The 22,210-nt window shown below is 39.2% G+C and overlaps 1 pseudogene; it reads left to right on the top strand.

Annotated features, from left to right (window-relative positions):
• Positions 1–17,519: 17,519 nt before the first annotated feature.
• On the top strand, positions 17,520–18,132 carry LOC100734401 (calcyclin-binding protein-like; annotated as a pseudogene).
• Positions 18,133–22,210: the final 4,078 nt, after the last annotated feature.

Here is a 22,210-nt window from a genome sequence, read left to right as displayed (position 1 = left end):
TCTTTTATCATTTCTTCTTTTATCTGGGAGATTATTTTGAGTTTGAATTTCTTTAAAGCTTCCTGGAGTTGCTTGTCAATTTCAGTAGCTATTGTGTCCGATATATGAGGTGGATGGGATATATTGTCTTCTAAATACATTCCTCCTAGGGTTTCTTGAGATGGGCTGGAGGTTTGAGGTTGTAATTTGGTCTTTCGTTTTGTCATTTTCCTATATTTCTGTGTTTCAAGTGTTATTTGAAAGCTTCCTCAGGATCTGTTGAAAATCCCCTTCTATGTTTGCAGCTACTGAGACTCTGGCACCGCGCTACCCCAAGCCATTGGGCCTGCAGAACCAATGGCCCTCCTCAGCCTGCTCAGAACTCTGCAGTTCCAGACAAGCTGGGCCTCAGGGACACTGTGCGCCCACCTGCACCTTGGAAGCTCAGCAGCTCTCCAATAGCAGCCGGGTTAGGGTACTCACCACAGGCCGCGGTGCCTCAGGAGCCTGTGATCCCTCCCTGCTTGCAGAGATATCCACAGTCCTCCAGACACACAGAGAGGCCTATACAGGCACCCCAGATCCGACCAACTCCTCCTCTGCCCACTGATGGCTAGGCGTGGCAGCAAAACAGGCTGGGCTGGGGGGGGGGGATAGTGTGGGCCCACCCACCCGTCGGGAGCTCAGCAGTTCTCCAAGTGCAACCGGGATGGGGAGGCGGATGTAGAGGCCTCAAACCCACCTCTCCCCTTCACTGCACCTGGAAGCCTAGAGGGACCCAAACAGTCTGGGCCGAGATATCCACAGTCCTCCTGACACACGGAGAGGCAGATGCAGGCACCCCAGATCCACCCAGCTCCTCCTCTGCACACCGATGTAGCCATGCAAAACAGGCTAGGCTCGGGGGATAGTGTGGGCCCGCCCACCCTTCGGAAGCTCAGCAGACCTCCAACTGCAGCTGGGATGGGGAGGCAGATGTAGTGGCCTCTAACCCACTGCTCCAGTTCACTGCACCTGGAAGCCTGGGGGGTCCGGAACAGTCTGAGATTTGGGCAGAGTGTGCTGAGCATTCACCACAGGCTGAGGTGCCTCAGGAACCTGCGATCCCTCCCTGCCTGCAGAGATATTCACAGTCCTCCAGACAAAGGAAGGGGCTGATGCAGGCACTCCAGATCCGACCAGCTCCTCCTCTGCCGATTACTACATACTTTTATGTATTTGAATCATTTCTTACCCTAGGGAAACTCTTCAGTATTCACACATGTGACTTTCATTTATTTCACTTATGAGTATGGTCTCAAGCTGCACCCATTTATTGATAACTATCTCAATGCGATCCTTCTTGATAGCTGAATAATACCCCATTGTATAGAAATACCACAATTTTTTAATCCATTTTTCAGTTGATGAAAACTTGCGGTGTTTCCAAGATCTGGTGATTACAAATTGTGCTGCTGCAAACATAAGTGCACATATATCACTGAGGAATGATGATTTCAGTTCTTCTGGGAATATGCCTAGAAGTGGAATAGCTGGAACAAATGGGACTTCCAATCCCAGCTTTTTGAGAAATCTCCAGACTGACCTCCACAATGGTTTTATGAGTCTACAGTCCCACAAACAGTGCAGGAGAGTTCATTTTCCCCACAGCCTCTCCATTTGTTGTTCTTGTTTTTCTTGATCCTGGCAATTCTTTCAGGTTTTATTATCGAATCTGAGTGTGGTTTTAATTTGCAATTCTCTAACGACTAATGATGATGAACATTTTTTCATGTATTTATTTGCCATTTGTATTTCTTCATCTCAGATGCCCATTTTTGGATTGGATCTTTGAATTTTGGGGGTCTAAGTTTTTTTACTTCTTTATATATTTTAGACAAAAGTCTCTTGTCTGAGGGGGAGTTCACTAAGATCTTTTCCTAGTTTTGAGGTTTACATTTCTCTATGCTGGAGACTTTTTTGACATACAGAAACATTTTAATAACAGGTGGTCCCAGTTATTGATTCACGTGCGGTTTGAGACCAGTTCCTGAATTCTCTACCTACCCTATGTCTTGAAGTTTTCTAGCAAATTTGTCTTCCAATAAATTTAGTGTTTCTGTTTTAATATTCAGATATTTGATTCATTTAGATTTTAATTTAGTACATGGTGATAGGCATGGGTCTAGTTTTAGTTTCTGTCAAATGGAGAGCCAGTTTTTCGAACACCATTTATAAAAGAGACTGTCAATCCTCCAGTGAAGCTGTTTGGCTCCTTTATCAAAGATAAGGTGGTTGAGTGTATTTGTATTTGTGGGTGTATCTTCTAGTCTATTCCATTGATCTTAAGCTCTGTTTTGATTCTAGCACCATGTTGATTTACTATGGTCGCTTTGCAGTATAACTTTAAGTCGGGGATTGTGATGCCTCCTGCCTTGCCTTAGTTGCTTAGAACTCTCTTTGCTATTCTAGGTCTCTTCTCACTCCAGGTGAATTTTAGGAGTGATTTCTCTAGATCTATGAGGTATATTGTTGGTATTTTTATTGGGATTGCATTGAATCTGTTTAACATTTTTGCGAGAGTGGACATTTTCATAATGTTTATTCTTCCTATCCATGTGCAAGTGATGTCTTTCCATTTTCTGAGATCATCTTCAATTTCATTTTTCAGTGTATTTTAATTTTCCCTGTATAGGTCTTTCACTTATTTCATAAAAGTAATTCCTAATTATTTCATTTTTTGGTTGCTAGTGTGAAGAGTGTGGCTTCTGTTATTTCTCTTTCTGTGATTTTTTTGTTGGTGGATAGGAATGCTATTGATTTCTGAGTATTGATTTTGTATCCAGCTACATTACTGAATTTATTTATTGTATCTGAGAGTCTATCAATGGAGTTTAGGGGATCTTCTATGCAGAGTATCATGACAACTGCAAACAATGATAATTTAACTTCTTTTCCTATCTTTACCCTTTTGTTTCTCTCTCTTTTCTAATTGCTCTGGCTAGAATTTCCAGTACTAGATTAAATAGGAGTGGTGATAAAGGACGTCCGTGTCTTGTGCTTGATTTTAAAATAAAGTCCTTCAATTTTGGCCATTTAGCATGATACTGACTGCTGGTTTGTCATAGATGGCCTTTATTATATCGAGGTAATGACAATCTATTACAGTTTTCTGTAAAGTTATCATGAATTAATGTTGGACCTTATCGAAGGCTTCTTCCGTATCTATAGAAATGATCTTGTGATTCTTACTTTTGGCCTTATTGATATGGTGAATTACATTTATTGATTTATGTATGTTGAGCCATCCCTGCGTGCCTGGGATGAATCCTACTTTGTCATGGTGTATAATGTTCTTGATGGTTTGCTGTATCCTTTTTGCCAATATTTTATTGAGGATATTTTTCATCTGTGTTCAATAGGGAGATTGGTCTATAGATCTATTTTTCAGTTGAGTCTTTCTCAGGTTTTGGTACTAGAGTGATATTTGCTTCTAGGAATGACTTAGAAAGGATCACTTCCCTTTCAATTTCATTGAGTAGTTTGAGGAGTGTTGGCATTAGGTCTTCTTTGTATTTCTCATAGAATTCTGCAGTGAATCCAGCTGGGCCTGGGTCTTCTTTGTAGATAAGGACGTAATTACATTTGCAATTTCATTAATAGAGATTGTGTATTCAGTAGTTTTAAATCCTCTTGATCTAGCTTTGGTACTTCATATGTTTCTAGGAATCTGTCTACTCCTTTTGCTTTATCAAACCTTTGAGAGTAGTGGTTTTTGAAATAGGAGTTGATGATCTTCTGTATTTCTATAGAGTCTGTAGTGGTGTAACCTTTTTCATTTCTTACTGCATTAATTTGAGCTTTTTCTTCCTTTTTAAAAAAAGGTTGGCTAGGGGCTTATTAATTTTATTTATTCTTTCAAAGTACCAACTCTTTGATTCGTTGATTCTTTGGATTGTTTTCTTAGTATTTATTGCATTGCTTTCTCCTCTGATTTGTATAATTTTCCCTCTTCTTTTGGCTTTGGGGTTGACTTGCTTTTCTTTTTCTAGGTGTTTGAGGTGTAGCATCAGGTTATTTATTTGTATTGGTTCTGTTTTCCTTATGTGGGAACTCAGTGCAATAAATTTTCCTCTGAGGACGGCTTTCATTGCATTCCACAACTTCTGATAAGTTGCATCTGTATTTTCATTTTCTTGTAGATAATGTTTAATTTCTTGTTTAATTTCCCCAGTGACCCACTGATTACTCAATAGTGTTATTCAGTTTTCACGTGTTTGTGGGATTGTTACAGTATCTTTTATCATTAATTTCTAATTTCAAATCACTATGATCTGATAACATGCAAGGGATGATTTCAAATCTTTTGCATTTATTTAATTATATTGTCTGAGCTAATATATGGTCTATTATAGAGAATGACCCATACAGTGCTGAGAAGAATGTGTATTCTGATGTTGTTGGTTGGAACACTCTGTATATGTCAATCAAGTCCATTTGTTCACATGTGTGATGCAGTTCTGTTATTTCTTTGCTGATTTCCTGTTTGGTTGATCTGTCCCTTGGTGTCAATGGTGTGTTAAGGTCTCCTGTCACAATTCTGTTATGGAAAAGATGAACTTTCTTTTAATGCTTGTTTTATATAACTGGGTGCTCTGTTATTTGGTGCATATATATTTGAGATAGTTATCTCTTCATCTTGGATAACTTCCCCTAACGAGTAGTGACCTTCTTTGTCTTTTTTGATCATTGTTGGTTTAAAGTTCACATTGTCTGTAAACAGAATGGCTACTCCTGCTTTTTGGGGGCAGGTTTCTGTTGTGTGAAATATTGTTTTCCATCCTTTGACTTTCAGTCTGTGAGTATTGTTTTGGGTTTAATGGGTTTCCTGTAAACAGCATATGGTTGGATTTTGTTTCTTGATCCATTCTTCCAGTCTGTTTCTTTTAATTGGTGCATTGAGACCATTTATATTAATGGTTATAACTGTTATATGTTGGTTTATTGTTGACATGTTATATTTCTGCTGTTGTATTTTTATCTTTCTGTTCTGTTTAATTATCTGCTTTGCTTAGTGGTTTTATCGTTTGTGTATCTAAACAGTCTTCCAATATTTTTGCAGGGTTGGCTTCGTGATCGTGAAGATTTTCAGCTGTTCTTTCTCATGGAAGTGTCTTATTTCACCACTGATTTTGAATGATAGTTTGCAGGGTATATCAGTCTAGGTTGGATATCATTTTCCTTTAGAATCTGGAATACTTCACTCCATGCTCTTCTTGACTTTATTGTTTGTGCTGAGAAGTCTTCTGTGATTCTTATAGGTTTTCCCTTATCAGTGATCTGTCTTTTCTCTCTGACAGCTTTTAATAATCTATTCTTGTGTTGGATTTCTGGGATGGTGATTATCATATGTCTGGGTGTAGTTTTATTTTGGTTATGATTATTTGCTGTTTCATATGCTTCACTGAACCTGATGTCAGTTTCTGATGTCATGCTTGGGAAATTTTTAGCTATTACTTCTCTAAATATCCTCTTGATATCCTTTATGTTGTCCCCTTCTTTTTCATTAATCCCTGTCAATCTTATGTTGTTTTTATTTACCTCATCTTGCAGTTGTTGTATTGCTGTTTCCTAATTCTTTGTTATTTTAAAAGATTTTTCCTTTCCTTTTCACTAGCTGCAATCCTGTCTTCAAGTCTGAAATTTTACCTTCAGTTTTATTGAGGCTGTTTTTACAGCTTTCAGTGGAGTTTTTGATTTCCTGTGTATCTGTGTGCATCTGCATTATGTATTCTGTTTGTTTCTTATATTGTTCATCTAGAGATTCTATCTTTTGGTTTAGTTCCTCCAATTTTTACCGTATTTTCTTTTGATATGTTCAGCATCTCTTTCATTTATTTTATCATTTCTTCTTTTACCTGGGAGATTATTTTGAGTTTGAATTCCTTTTAAGCTTCCCGGAGTTGCTTGTTTATTTCAGTAGCTATTAGGTCTGATATTTGAGGTGTATGGCATATATTTTCTTCTATATACATCGCTCCTCAGGTTTCTTGAGATGGTTTTAGGTTGTAATTTGGTTTTTCGTTTTGTCATTTTCCTATATTTCTGTGTTTCAAGTGTTTTTTTTTTTAATTTTTATTTAAGGAGAAAAGAAAAGAAAGAAAAAAAAACAGTGAAGGGGTACAAGTTATACAGATTTACAGAATAAAAAAATGCGCAGTAGGAAATCACTAGTTAATGGATTACATATTGCCATCTTAGAAATAATTGTTCAAGTCACAAAATTAAAGCTTGTAGAGTGGACATTCCAACAATGATACTGCAAACAGTTCTGTTCAATGATCCAATAAAACTCTGTGATATCATTTTCTATCTTATACATTTAAATATACATGCAGTTATATAGTTTAGAGCACTTTCTTTTCCTCTCTTTTGTACAGTGACTATTACACATTTTGGGTTTCATTGCTCCCACGGTTCTTGTTGCTTTTTTGGAAGAGAGTAAAACCAAATGTGACATAACAGAACAGAATCGGTCAAGTCAAAAGCGTGGACATAATAGATAATATAAAAACATAATACAAGGTGATCAACAATGGTTACCATAATGCCTCCCGCTATTTCTAATAGAATTGCCTATATCATTAGTTGTAATACAATTGAACAAAACCGTAAAGAATAAAACCGACAAAACCAAAACATTGGAGATATTGTAGGTCTTCAAAAGTAGATAAAAGTCAATGAGAATGGGCGTTATAATGAATCTCATTATCTTCTCAGCTGATGCCTAAACTTTCGAACCTGATACTATCCAGCAAAACAGAATATAGGAACCTCAGTCAAAAACAAGATGGTGAGAGTAATACAGGGCTTCAAATCGAGATAATAGGAAGTCAAAGTGGGTTACTATATTATATCCTGCTATATTTTTCCCTTTAATTAAATGGATAAAGATAAAAAAGTAAATAATGGAGTGGAGATTGAGAAAAAAGAGGGCATAACAGCGAGACAGGGCAGATCAAAACATAACCATTTAAGCAGAATAGTGTTTCACCACCAGCTAATCCTGACCCAAAAATAGTTACCATATTGACTCCCTCCCTGAAGTCCTTGAGTACAACTTCATATACTGTAGCATTAAGTATATCAAAACAATGTAAATCCATTTAAGAGAATGACAGCATTATAGAGTATTTAGAATCGACTAACAGAAAATGAACAATGGTCTCTGTATAATCTCCTTGCCTTTAAAAGGTTTTTTCTTATACTATCGTACATAGCAAAATCCAATAAGATACAACCTGTTTAGACCATTGGAGACAGAAGAACAAAAGCTAGATGAGACTTCAAAACAAGATGGTACTAAATCAGCATTACCTATTAAGATGTCATTTTCTCCATAAAAAGCTGTTCCTATCATCCAATCTTCTCTGTCTCATTTCTGTTGAGCTCTTTTTCTGTCAGTAGCTGTCAGTTTGTCTTCTTCATTTTGTTCTCTGCTCCATTCGTTGTGGCCTCCCCGCCCCTATTTCTGGGTTCTTTGTATTTTTCTTTTTTTAGAATATCCTGCAATACTTTCTGTAGGGTTGAATTGGTGGTTGCAAATTCCCCCAGTTCCTCTTTATCTTGGAAGCACCTCGTTTTTCCATCAATTTCCAGGGACAGTTGTGCAGGATATCTCAATCTTGGCTGTAGATTATTATCTTTCAAAACTTGAATTATTTCTCCCCATGCTCTTCGTGATTTGATGGTTTGTGAAGAGAAATCTGCTGTAATTCTGATGGGTCTTCCCTTGTAAGTGATCTGTTTCTTGTCTCTTACAGCTTTTAATATTCTGTTCTTGTATTGAATTTCTGGAATTTTTATTATTATATGCCTGGGTGTTTCTCTGTTAGGGTTGTAGGTAGCTGGGGTCCTGTATGCCTCATACATTTGAGTATCTTTACCTTTTGCTAAATTAGGAAAATTCTCCTGGATTATTTCTGTGAGTAGCTTTTGTAGTTCACTTGTTTGTGTCCCTACTTCTTCTTTTATGTTCTTAATCCTTAAGTTATGGCTCCTCTTATCATCTTCTTGTCTTTGTATTATTGCTGTGTGTTTCTTTGTTATTTTTAAGAAGTTTTTCATTTCATTCTCCCATGTTTCAAGTCTGCCCTCCAATTCAGATAGTCTGTCCTTAGTTTCTTTCAAGCTGTTATGCCAGTCTTGGGTAGACTTCTTGATTTCTTGATAGTCCCTTTGCACCTGCTTCACATACTCAATGATTTCTCTGTTTTCTCCATCAAGCAATTCCCCCCTCTTTTTCTGTTCTTCCATTCCACCATCTGCTTTTTCCTGGGTGGTGCTTAGCATTTCTCTAACTATTCTGCATACTTCTAGCTTCAGGTCATTGATAACTTCATTCCTGAATTGGTCTATGAGGCTCTCTAAATGGCGCTTAATGTATATTGGTTCAGTGTCCACTATTGCCTGATTCTCAGGATTGGGGGTCGAGGAGCCTTTTTTGTTGCTTCCCTTCCCCATATTTTCTGTTCCTTATAAAATGTAATCTTACACAGGAGGCCCGGCTTCCCTGCCTGTCAGCCACAGCTTGATCAAATTGCGCTGGTTAGTTGTTCCCGCTCACCACTGCGCCCCAGGGAGTTGTGGAGGAGGCAGCCTACGCGGGATTCGGTCGCTCCTCCGGGCCACCGTCAGGCCCTGGGATCTGGGTTAGACCAGCCTAGGGAGTCCGCCAGCAGCGTCCCTCCGGCCAGGCACCTTTCACCAATCCCGTCTGAGAGGGAAACGTGCGGCTGCAGTTGCCACCGCGCCCTGCTCTTACAGGACTGCCCGCGCCCAGAAAAAACCTCCGCTGGAGTCAAACTGCGGTAGGGAGTTAGTTCCTCGCTCACCTCGCCACCAGTCAGCCTTCCTCCCTGTCCGTCGCATTTCCGACTCCGTTCCCAGACTCCTGTTCCTAGAGCTCGGCGGTTGCGTCTCTCCTTGCCGAGCCGTTGTGGAGGCGCTGGCCGCCGGGCGGCGGGAAATCCAAACCGCGGTTTCCAATGGTGCGGAGTCGAGCCTCCACACCGAGATTTTTCTGTTCCTATTTTAGCGCCAGGACTGTATTCCAAGTTGGATTCTCTCAGCCCAGTTCGTTCCTGAGTCAGCAGAGCATATCTCTACTGGTTCGTATCTCCTTAGTCCGCATCATTCCTGGCCTCTGAGCCGAGCCTTTAGAGAGCGTTCAGTAGTTGCTGTTGTCTGTCCGCCATGTTCTCTCATAAACCTGTGTTTCAAGTGTTAATCGAAAGCTTCCTCATGGTCTGTTGGAAATCCACTTCTATGTTCAGAGATCCTGGGACTCTGGCATCTAGTTCCCCCAGGCTGCTGGGCCTCTGGAACCCATTGTGCTCACCTGCTTGCTTAGAATTCCGCAGTCCCAAACAAGCTGGGCTCCAGGGACAGTGGGAGCCCACCTGCTTTCTTAGAACTCCACATTTCTCTGTGCACAGATGGAACATGGAGGTCGATGTGGGAACCTCCAACCTGCCTCGCTGTTTCACTGCACCCAGAAGTTTCGAGGGACCCAAACAAGCTAGGCTCAGGGAAAAGTGCACAGGGCAGTTACCCCAGGAAGCTGGGCCTCTGGAACTGGTGAAGCTCTCCTCCTTGCTTAGAAGTCCACAGTCCTCCAGACACACAGGGAGGTGGATGCAGGTGCCCCAGACCCACCCAGCCTTTCCAGTGTATCCAGACCATGCGAGGGTCCCAAACAGGCTGGGCTCTGGAGACAGTGTGTGTACACCTGCTTGCTTAGAACTCCACAGCTCTCCAAGCATATCCAGAATGGGGAGGAGGATATGGGCCCATCCAACCTGCCTAGGTGTTTTACTGCACCCGAAAGGCTCAAGGCTTCTGAACATGCTGGGCTCAGGGGACAGTGCACAGGGCACTTACCCCAGGATGCTGGGCTTCTGGTACTGGTGATGCTTGCCTGCTTGCTTAGAAATCCACAGTCCTCCAGACACATGGGGAGGCAGATGCAGGTGCCCCAGACCCACCCAGCCATTCCACTGCACCCAGATGGTGTGATGGTCCCAAACAGGCTCTCTCCATTAATTTCTAGAGAGAGTTTTGCAAGGTATATCAATCTGGGCTGGAAGGTATTTTCTTTCAGGGCTTGGAATATTTCACTCTGTGCTCTTCTTGACTTGATGGCCTGTGTCAAGAGGTCTGCCATAATTCTGAATGGCGTTCCTTTATAGTTGATCTGTTTCTTCTCTTTAACAGCTTTTAATATTCTGTTCTTATATTGAATTCTGGGATCTTGATTATTATATGCCTGGGTATAGCTGTTTCGGTTGTAAGTGGCTGGAGTTCTGTATACCTCATATATCTAATTATCATTTCATTTTCCTATGTTTGGGAAGTTTTTCTTAATTACTTCTGTGTAGTTCCTTTGTTTGTATCTCTGCTTCTTCATTCATATTCTTTATTCTCAAATTATAGATCCTCTTGTCGTCTTCCAGCTTTTGTGTTGTTACTGCTTGTTTCCTTGTTATTTTTAAAGATGTTTTCCCTTTGATAATGCCACATTGCAAACCTGTCTTCTAGTTTGGATAATCTGTCCTTAGTTTCTTTCAAGCAGCTTTGCCAACTTTCAATGGAATTTTTAATTTCCTGGTAATATCTTTGAATTTGCTTCATGTATTCTATGTTTTCTTTATATTCTTCATCCAATGATTCTCTCCTTTTTTTGTGTTCCTCCATTCTTCATCTGTGTCTTCTTTAGAGCTGCTTAGCATCTCTTTTGTTAGTCTATTTATATATTTCTTTACTTGATTAAATATTTGACTTTTGAAATTGTCTGTGATGTCCTGAAGGTATTTCTTTATGTCCACTGATGCTGTGTCTGATACTGCACGTTTGAAGTCCTCAATTCCTTTTGTATTTACCTTTCCTTAATCAGTGTTCTCAGGGTTGGAGGCTGGGGGCTTTTTCTTGTTGCTTCCTCTTCTCATATTTTTTTCTTCCATACAGGTGTATAGAGAAGACCTCAGTGTCTTTCTATGTTGAGTATGGTTCTTCTGAAGCATGCTGGTTAGGTGATCTTGCCCCCTCCAGTGTGCTACTATGATGCAAATTGGGGAGGCATATGCTGACCCCTCCCTTATGGGTCAGTCAACCTGCTGAGGCTTTCAATGTTTTAGTGTGTGCCACACCTATGGAATTGGTCTGGGAGAACTTATTGGGTCTTAGCCAGGGTTGTGACCCTAGCCAATCACATCACATCAATTCCATCTGGGAAGGGACCAACTGACTGAAGTTTCTACAGTACCTTGCTTCTGCCAGTCCTTCCTGGTTCCAAAATGTTGCCCCCTTTCCCGTGGAAGTGTGTGCTTCCCAGCACTCACCACAGACCAAAGCAGGTCCCTTGCCAATTCTGCTACCTGCAGGTTTCAAGATCTCCAACTTCAGTGTGTCTGCACTTCAGTGTGACTGTGGTTCTGGAGAGTCGAATTGATGGGAAGCCGGTTAGCCTGTTGAGCCACAGCCGCCCAAGTTCAGGCATGCCAGCCAATGCAGTTCTCTTGTGCACTGCTCCCCTTTGCCATCACATCTCCCAGCCAAGGCCTTCAAGCTTACCAGCCACCAGCTTCACTGTGCCTATGCATCTCTAACTGTGCCTGTGGGTCCAACAGTGCTTCTGGCTCAGTGGGACCAGTTCTGGTGATAGCACTGCCAGCTATCACCTTCTTCTGTTCAAGTTTTTCTTTTTTTAAAAATTATTTCTGAGGGCTTCAATTCTCACTTTAGTTTCTTCCTGGGTCAAGAGGACCTATGTCTTTCCTGCTTTTCTTCTCCAGAATGCCATACTCCAGCATCCGTGCTGTTTCTCTCAGAGAGGCTTTCTACTCTGCTGCTTACTTTCCACCATTTTCTGTGAGCAATAATCTTAATCTCTCACCCACTGGGAGGTGCAGGGAGATCACAGAAGAACAATGGTTTTGGGAAAGCAGGAGGAGGATCAATGGGACCAGGGACTTCATGAAAAGGGTCACAGACCGAGAATAGTGTAGGAGCCTTGAAAGTTGTCAAGAGGGACCAAGAGAGGGGAGTGGATGATCTACTCACATTGATCTTAAACTCAGTGGTGAAAACTGCTTTCTTTTCTCCCTCAAAAGGATGCTTCTGCAGTATCTCCACTCAGTGGTAGTGATTTGAACTTAGGTGAAGGAGCCCTTCACTTTTCCCTCACTAAAATGCCTGGGACATTTACTTCAGTAGCTGCAGATGGTGCTACTGATTTTCAGCAAATCTGCACTCACTGCTTCCCAGTGACCTATCTCAGATGGGCCTCACCTCCCTTTATACCGCTTTTGCAAAGATGACGATTCCCTTGCCCTGTGATCAGTAAGTCACCAGCCTATGCTTGCCGTGGAGGTAGGTGCTTATACCTCAAAAAGAACCATCTGGACACGAAAAGAGTAAAGGGGCATCATGTGTCCAACATGCACAATGGAGAAGGGTTGAATCTTCTTGGCATCACCATATAGCTCTCCTTCCCTCATTTTCCACCCCAGTTATCTCCCTATCTTCAATACCAGGGCATCAGGAAGAAGGGAGGTGACTGCTGCATGGTTTTGCTGAGGGCAACCCTTTCTTTGGTACATTCTGCTCCTTCCATTCCTGCTACATTTCCTTTTTTTTAATTTTATTTAAAAGGAAAAAGAGAAAAACACAAAACAAAACAAAGCAGTGTAAGGGTACAAATAATACAAAACTCCAAAAAAAAAAAAGTAAGAAATCACGTTAATAGATTACATATTATCATCTTAGAAATAGTTGCTCAAATCACAGTATCAAAGAATACAAAGTGGACATTCAAACAGTGAGACTGCAAACTGTTGTGTTCAATGATCCAACCAAAAACATTAATATGGTCAGCTATTTAACACCCCTAAACACACTTGCTGTTGTATCCTTTAGAGCTCTTTATTCCCCTCTATTTTTTACAACAAAATTTACACATTTTGGGTTTTATTACTCATTAATTCTTATTACTTTTTTGGGGGGGAGAGAATACAGTCAAATATGGCAAAACAAAGCTGTCAGTCAAAACCAAGGATAGACATAGCACATGATGTAAAACAGAGTACAAGGTTATCAACAGTGGTTATCAACGATGTCTCTTGTTTCCTTAAAAAGAATTGTGTATCTCATTAGATATTATAAAGTTGAACAAAACAATAGAGAACAAGACCAATAAAACTTAAGCATTGTAAACATTCCAGGACTTCCAAAACACTCCTGCTACATTTCCTAATTATGTGTTTTGACTGAAGCACCTCCCTGGTAATCTGGGCATACCTAAGTCCATGTGGAGGTCTCTTCAACCTCCTCCTTCCCTCCCACAAATGTCAAGATACCAGACATTTTTAAGGAGGCTCATCAATGATCAGTGACTCATGCCTAGAGTCCTAAGAGAGTGAGTTTACTGAGTTGAATGGGCATTAAAAATGCCCTTCTTTGATTTGATAGCTCTATCAGAAACTAATATTTACCTGAACCTTGACCCTCAAATCTCAATCAGTTGGAGAGGCATCCCAAGTGCCTCCCTTCGCACCCCTTTCCTCCTGTTCTCTTTCTTTTTCCTTCTTTCCCTTATTCCTTTCAAATTTCCATGGGAGGAGGATCCCACCTTCCTCTCTTCTCATACAGCATCCTGCTGTTTCCTTACATCTTTCTTTTCTTCCTCCCCTCACAGAAAAACACACAGACACACATTCACAGAGTGGCAAGAGGAGATATTACTGCCACCATCTCTGGAAGGTGTTGCTATAGAATTTTGGGATTACTTTAGAGACTAGGTAGATTGCTGGTAATGTCTCAGATAATGGAGGGCTTTGGGCTGTCTTACCCTGTGACTTCCAGATCATCATGCATGATCTTCAAATTCCTAGTCATTAGTAAGAATTAAGTATGTGGGGATTATCTCACCCTTCTCTCCTGTGAACTTCTCTCATGCACTGTGAAGATTACCTGGCTCTTGCTGACCACCAGTGTGCTCTTCCATCCTTTCTGCAGTGTTCATGAGGTTCCCTCAGTTTTTATATTTTCAGTCTGAAATCGTGTTTCCCATTTTCTTTTAATTTTAATCATCTTTTTCCTTTTGGATTGATTTATCCTATGTTGCTCACATGTTTGTATTCACTGTAATTTTCTTTTTATAGGGAATTCTTTCTCAACTTTTAAACATACACACTTTGGAGCTTTACTATTTATTTTTGCTTTACTGGAAATTGAACAAAGTACTTCACATTGAGGAGCATCTCCGGCTGCTTGTAATTTTTTTACTTGTATTTTGAGACTATCTGGTAAAATCCCTAAGTTGCTCTGCCTTGATTTGATCTTGAGATCCTCATGCATTTGCCTCACTTGTTGTTACTATTACAAGCATTTTCCACCATTGCAAATATTGACCTTTATTGTTAATAATTTATTCTCTTCCATTTAATGATAAAACAAATGCATTTCGTTATAATTTTAATGGTAATCAGTTTTCTTGACAGTCTCTTCATATTTCCCACACTTTTGCTATCTTTATTTCTTCTGTCCTTTCTATGAAAGGTAAGATTCTTTTTTTTTTCTGGTACCTGGGATTAAGCTCACAACCTTCCCCTTGCCAGGCAGGCATTTATGCCTCCAAGCTAAATCCCAAGCCCCAAATATATGATTCTAAATAATAATTCATTTACACTTTTGATAATACACATTTTCATCTCTTTGAGTTGTATTTGTTACTATTAAAATCAGAAACACAACAATGTCTACTAACACTTATAGGAGATAGAAAATTTCTATACCTTTTCACCTCCTATATTCACTTTCTTTTCATTTTTCCTGTTTCTGTGCTCTCAAATATAATTACTTATCAAGAGAGTTTGTTTACATCATTATTTAAAGCATCAGGATAGAATTCCCTAACTGACTCACATAAGCAATTTCATCATTTTCACATTAGTGCACTCACAGCTGACCTTACCCTGGTCTGGTTCTCAAAATCTCCTTCTCTGAGCTTCTGGAACCCTGTAGCAGCTTCACATGCAGAAAAGGTGCAGTCAGCTCCACAAACATATCTCAGTTTTGGTTATTCTCACCGTGCTGACCATTATTCTCTGGCAACTGTAAAATATGCCCATATTTCCCCATCAGAGTTTCAATGAATTATTGATTTCTTTCTTTGGTGTTTTCACCTTGACTCTTCAGAGGTAAAGTATATGCAAACTGTGTGTTGCAAGAAGACCCTCCACATTTTTATCTCTGATCTAAAGAGGGAAAGGAAGGGAATCAAATCTCAACATCTTTTCTCATACTCTTCCAGAGCCAGAGGCACATTAGCATGAAAACAGTGCTGTTTTTTTTAAAAACAGTGTATTCCAGCAGTGGACTTAAGAGAGAAGTTCATTAGTTTGCTCAAGAAAATCACTGTGTTTAAAACTCTTGGATAAAATTTTTGCATCAAATCAGATCAGTTCAGATTTACCCAACAGGCTCCTTGTGAAGTTTTTAATTCATAAAATGTTTGCCCTAGCTTAACCTTAGTGGAGAGGTTTCTGACATGGACAAGGATTTTATTGGAAGATGACATCCTTACTGCCCTATTGGAATGATTTTAAACCTTTCCCTGATTACTCAGGTATTGAAGCAGAGCAATCAGAAAAGACTTGATCCATAGATAATACATTTAGCCATGTGAGTAGGCAAAAGTTGAAAAAGTCTTACCCACATGAAACCCTGTTTCATGGGACAGACACATACTGACCCTCCAGCTCCTTTTAGCCTTTGAAGTCCCATGATGCTCCTTTCAACTGGAGCTCCCTCATCTACTGAAGACTCCCTAAGATTATTTAAAGAGCAAATACTGAAAGTTTGTTGAGAAGACTTTAGAAAGTGTAGAGCTACAGGAAACAATTGAGAGCAAGTATATAGATTCAATAATCCTTTGTGAATGTATAATCACTATAAAACTATATTCAAATTGGACATAGTGGCACACCCCTGTAATCCCAATACTTGGAAGATTATTGAGAGTTCGATACCAGACTGAACTGCATAGTGAAACCCTATACGAGGAGTCAATTTTTAAAGGAGAAACAAAAGCATGCAAATAATTCAACTATGAGAAGCATGCACAGGGCTCTGTGACTGTAAATAATTAACCTGTGTCAAAATCACACAGCCTATGTGAGAACTGAATGGTTGAACACCCTAAAGTTTAGATTAAGTAAAGTACATTGCATCCAGTCATTGTACTTCCCCATTCCCTGAGGAGACTGCCTCGTCATTAAGACAGCTTTATACACAAACTGCTTTTCTCCTGCTTTGTTTCTTTTACACCGACACTCTAAATATAAGTCAGAGGGCTCTTTTGGTGGCTTGTTCTTCTCACAGAATCTCCCTGATGTCTGGGTGCTCTCACTCGAGAACCAGCCCCTCTGGGCCTCTTGGTGGATTGCACTAAGTCTTACCCTGTGTAATCATTTTTATCCTCCTTGCCACCACAGTCTCTCACTGTGACATCTCCATGTCTTAATTCCTCAGCAGAGCAGGTGAGAAGGTTACATGTTGATGAAGGAATCATATAAAACCACAGCAAGTTTGCAGACACAAAAGTATTTAGATGGCATGTTGACAGGTCTGCATATGAAGGAAGTCCTCACAGTACAAGACTATCTAGAGGATATGAGATGGCAGCACTCCACTCTTGAATGAAAAGTGGGCAAGGGTATGCCTGGAAGGCAGAGAGAAGGGGGTTGTTTACAGGTCGAGTTAATGTCACTCAGTTACAAGGCAGAATCACTTCGTTAGAGATCTCCAAAGGCCAACATCGGCTTTGGCTAGTCTCAGCCCTGGAGATTATCCCATTTATGTCTAGCAGGCACTGAGCACAGTTGTATAAGATATGAAAAACTATGATTTCTTGAAATATGCTAATTCTGACTATCCTTATATAAATAAATGCATACAAATTTGAGCCAGATACTAATGATCTTTTGAATTAGTTTGGATTGGCCAGCTATTAAACAATTTTAAAAATATTCTCAGGGCTAATAAACAGAGTGTATCTTCAAATCATTCACATAGAATGCAGAATAATCACTAGTATATTTTTTCTCTGAGTTCACAATAGCTACAAGTGCATACATTTTACCTCCATTTCCGTTGGTCACCTGTGTAATCCAACACCATATCCCCTAGAAATACAACTTGCCACCACCAGGTAACATTCAGCATATATATGTTTTATGTGTGTTTCAGTATGCACAGTAAATCTTGTACTTTAAATTCAGAGCAATAACATGGAAATTTTACTGATGAGTATTTCTGTAGATGCAATGTAAGAATTATGAGACCACATGGTTATATGCTTATCAGTTTGTACCAAAAGTGACCAAAAATCAGAGTTTGCACAGCTGAATGGGGTCACACACTTAGCAGCTCTTTAGAAAAGAGGAGACCTCATGCACCATATCACTAGTAGCACCTCTGGGTGGTTCCTCCTGCTCTAGGGTATGGTAGCTACCACATACAATGTAGAAGGATACCTAGGAACAAAAAGCTCCCCTCAAAGGGGAAACAATAAAACAGAAACTGTTTCAACAACACAAAAACCAACTGCTGTGGTTGTGCCTATCACAACAGGGTACAAACTGAACATCAGTAATTATGGATGCTTTCAGTCAGGGAAGTTTGTGAAAACCTACACTACCTTAAATGAAGTTCATCCAGTTCTGGCTGAGAATGTGCAGATGGATCTCATAGAAAGGTCATTTAATATTTTGGTAAAGAATCTAAAAGAGAAGAGTGATTATAATTGTGAACAAGCTCTTGAAACCCATCTCAGTGGAAGGCAGTTCAAAAAATTCAGGACTGATACAATTCTGATCTTGTGTAGAAAGAAAGTGGAAAACACTCAGGGGGAATACTTAGCTCAGGTTGAGAAAAAATGCAAAGAAAAAGAAAAGCTATCCTACTGTTCAGAGACAGATCATTCTGAGTGTGCTAAAGAAAATTTAGGAAGATGGAAATGAGGATTTGAAGTGAATCATTAATTAATCCTAGGTGGAATCACAAGAAAAGCAAGTCAAGTGGAAAATAAATTTTGAGATACTCAACTGTTTTTGAGAATTATAATATGGATAATCTGGTATTTATAATAAGTAAATGTTGGTTAGCTGCACAGAGAAACTGAGCACATAACTATAAAGCCTTCAAAGTAAAGGCAGTGAATTATCTTGTCTCTTGTCTTGCTAGTGGATTTATTTAAAGGAGGTATGCATATTAAGAACTTCTTCAAAGATGGTTTGTATTCTGGTCATTTTGTTCACAAACGGGTTACACAGCATTCCCACCAAAATATAAAAAGCAGGTCTTACCTAATGAAAACAATATATTATGTACATTTTTATTCTTGTAGGAGATAAAAAAAAAAAACAAATATTTGCTATCCTGTAAGTTACAGATGTCAGTTCTTACTAAGGTAAGCATAAAACTGAATGCAAACTTTTGCCTCACATTTGCTATAGATTGGATCAACATTTATTGCCAGCTTAAGCACTGTAAGAAGTACCCCATAATAATCCAATCACCAATGCTTCTACTTAGATTTCCAAATTTATGTTAATGAATGTAGAACTAAAGTAACAGTCAAGATCTTTAGATAGTACAGCTAGTTAGTTCTACCATGAATCAGGGGGCTTCAAAAATATTAACCATAAGGAAAAATAATTAACTTGGAAATTTAGCTATACTTCTGTCCAAAAAAAGCTGGAATTTTTTGCAAAAATAAAAGAAATATCCATCTGGATGTTTTATTCTGCACTAGGACATGGTGGCTACCAAATTTAAAGAACAGAAGCATCCTAAGGATCAAAAAACTCCCCTTGAAGGGGAAGGTCACACGGTAAAGTGGAAGGTGCTTCATCAACACAACAACACAGCAAACCAACCCAAATGAAATCAAAGGCAAAGTTGCTGGGCAACCTTGTCAACACTTTTTCCTATTATGCAAATTAGGACTACCAATGACTGGTTTCTGGGACTGTAAATGCCTTTACATGTGAGCATCACAGGAAAAGACCAGGAAGGGACACAGAATGCCCACCCAAGGCAGAGTAACATAGGCCTCATCACCTGGTGCTGCCTTTCTGGGGTAGTTTTCTTCTTAGTGCCAAACCCAGGATGAAAAACAACAGGAGGTTACATCTTGGTGAAAAGGAGTCAGAGCCAAATACCAACAGTACCCTAAATGGTATGCAAAGAAGGGGAGGACTAACTGTAACCCTAACCCTAAGCCTAAGCAAACTCCAAGTAGTTGGCAGGGAGCTGAATTCAATCCCAGGCCCTGAGCATCTGCTGGTTGAAACCCAAGACACAGGGAAGCCTTGGAATGTTGCTTCCCCATGTTAAAAACACACCCACATCTTAAATCACAGTAAAACACAGTGGAGGTCCTCTTGGCCTAACTAGTACATGCCTAGCAAACCCCAGTCTGCTAGGAAGGGCCTGAATTCCGTCCTGGGCACCGAGCATGTGTGGGTTGAATTCCAGCATACAGGGAAGCCTTGGAACATCACTACAGGTGGTAAAACAAAGCCCCAAGTCTCACATAACAGGAAGAAACACAGGAGTCCCCCCAGGCCTAACTAGCCCATGCCCAGCAAATTCTAAAAATGGCTACCTGTCTGCCCCAGGAGCCAAAAATGGGTGAGGTGATTCTCAGCACATGGGAGAAGCCTTGAAACATTGCTTGAAACCCAGAAATATAGAAAAATGACAAAATGAAAGAGGAAAATGCAATCTCAAACTTTCAGCACAATCCAAGCAAGCCTAGGAGACATGGACACAGAAGAAAATATAAGCCACACAACTGAAATATCTGAAATGATAACAACTGAAATAAAGAAACAACTCTGGGAAACTATAAAAGAACTCAAATGAGAAATAGTCTCCCAGGTAAAAGAAGAAACCATAAATGTAATGAAAGAAATGCTGGACACATCTAAAGAAGACATAATTAAAAAATTACAGGGACAATTTTAAAAGATGTAAAGTCTAAAGGAATAATATAAGAAACAAACAGAATGCAAGAAAAAGATTCAAAAAGATATACAGGAAATCAAAAATTCCATCAAAAGTTGGCAAAATCGCCTCAATGAAAGTGAAGATAGAATCTCAGACCTTAAAGACAACATTGCAGCTAGTAACCAGGAAAGATATTTTGAAAATAACAAGGAACCAGGAAATAACAATTCAGCAATTGCAAGATGATGCAAAACAAAACAAAACAAAACAACAAAAAAAAAACCATAAGATTGATAGGTATAAATGAAAAGTAAAGTGATAATACAAATGATACCAAGAGGCAATTTACAGAAGTAGTAGCTGAAAATTCCCCAAAATATGAGAATTGAAACTATCATACAGATCAGCAAAGCAAAGACATCTCCAAATAACCATAACCAAAATAAAATAACACCTATCGTATGATGATCTACATCCCAGGATTCTAACATAAGAAAAGAATATGTAAAGCTGTTAGAGAGAAGAGACAGATCACCTATAAAGGAACATCTTTCAGAATCACAACAGACTTCTCAACACAAACAATGAAGTCAAGAAAGCATGCAGTGAAGTATTTAAGATCCTATAGTAAAATGACTTCCAACCCAGACTGATGAAACCTGCAAAACCGTCCTTCAAAATAGATAGAGAAATAAGATACTTCTATGACATAGAACAGCTGAAGAACTTCATGACCTCCAAACCAACCCTGCAAAGAATACTGAAAGACATTCTAGACAGACATAGGAAAAAATTACTGAGCAAGGCAAATAATTAAATAGAGTGGAAAGGTAAAGAATCAACAGCAGAAAGATAATATGTCAAAAGTAAACCAAGATATATCAGTTATAACCATTAATGAAAATGACCTCAATTCACCACTAAAAGAAACAGATTGGCAGGATAGATCAAGAAACAACATCCAACAATATGCTATACACAGGAAACCCATCTATCCCAAAAGGAAACCCATAGACTGAAAGTCAAGGATGGAAAACAATACTCCATGAAACAGGATCCCCCCAAAAATCAAGGGTAGCTATTCTGTTTACAGAAAATGTGAACTTCAAACCAAGAATGATCTAAAGAGATAAAGAAGGTCATTAATACTGTTAGGTGAAAACTTCAAGAGGAAGAGACAACAATCAGAAATATATGTGCACCAAATTTGGGAGCACCCAGCTATGCAAAACAAATATTAACAGAAATGAAAAATCAAATAAGCAATAATACAATTATAACAAGCGACATTAACCTGCAACTGACACAAAGGGACAGATTAACTAGACAGAATATCAGCAAAGAAACAATAGAACTGAATCACACCTGTGAACAAATGATCTTGGAAGATATATACAGAGTGCACCACCCAACAACATCAGAATATACATTCTTCTAAGAAGCACATGGAATGTTCTCCAAAATAGACCATATAATAACCCATAGTACATGCTTAAGTAAATGCAAAAGAATTGAAATAATCCTATGCCTGCTGTCAGATCATTGTGCCATGAAACTAGAAATCAATGACAAAAGAAACTGCAAAAACCCCAAAAACACTTGGAAATTGAATAATACACTCCTGAGCAATCAGTGGGTCACAGAGGAAATTAAAGAAGAAATTAAACATTAATTAAAGGCAAACAAAAATACAAATACATCTTGCTGGTACCTGTGGAATGCAATGAAAGCAGTCCTGAGAAGAAAAGTTATTGTAGTGAACTCCCACATCAGAAAAACTAAATGAACACAAATAAACAACATGATGCTACACCTCAAACATCTAGAAAAAAAAACCAACAAGTCAGGCCCAAAACCAAAAGAAGGGAGGAAATTATAAATGTCAGAGCATAAATGCAATAAAGACTAAGAAAACAATACAAAGAATCAATAAATCAAAAAGTTGGTTCTTTGAAAGAATAAATAAGATTGACAGGCCTCTAGCCAACCTTATTAAAAAATGGAAAGAGAAAACTCAAATTCATGCAGTAACGAATTAAAAGGGTGAAATCACTACAGATCCTGTGGAAAAACAGAAGATCATAAATACCTATTTCAAAAACATCTACTCTCATAGGCTTGATGATATGGAAGAAATGAGGAGGTCCCTAGAAATATATGAATTACAAAACTGTGTCAA

The sequence above is a fragment of the Cavia porcellus genome, unplaced genomic scaffold (genome assembly GCF_034190915.1).
Source record: "Cavia porcellus strain 051 isolate PalLab524CR breed Dunkin Hartley unplaced genomic scaffold, mCavPor4.1 scaffold_33, whole genome shotgun sequence".
NCBI classification, from domain to species: Eukaryota; Metazoa; Chordata; class Mammalia; order Rodentia; family Caviidae; genus Cavia; species Cavia porcellus.
The sequence above is the reverse complement of the archived record's forward strand: the minus strand, read 5'-3'. Positions and strand labels throughout refer to the sequence as shown.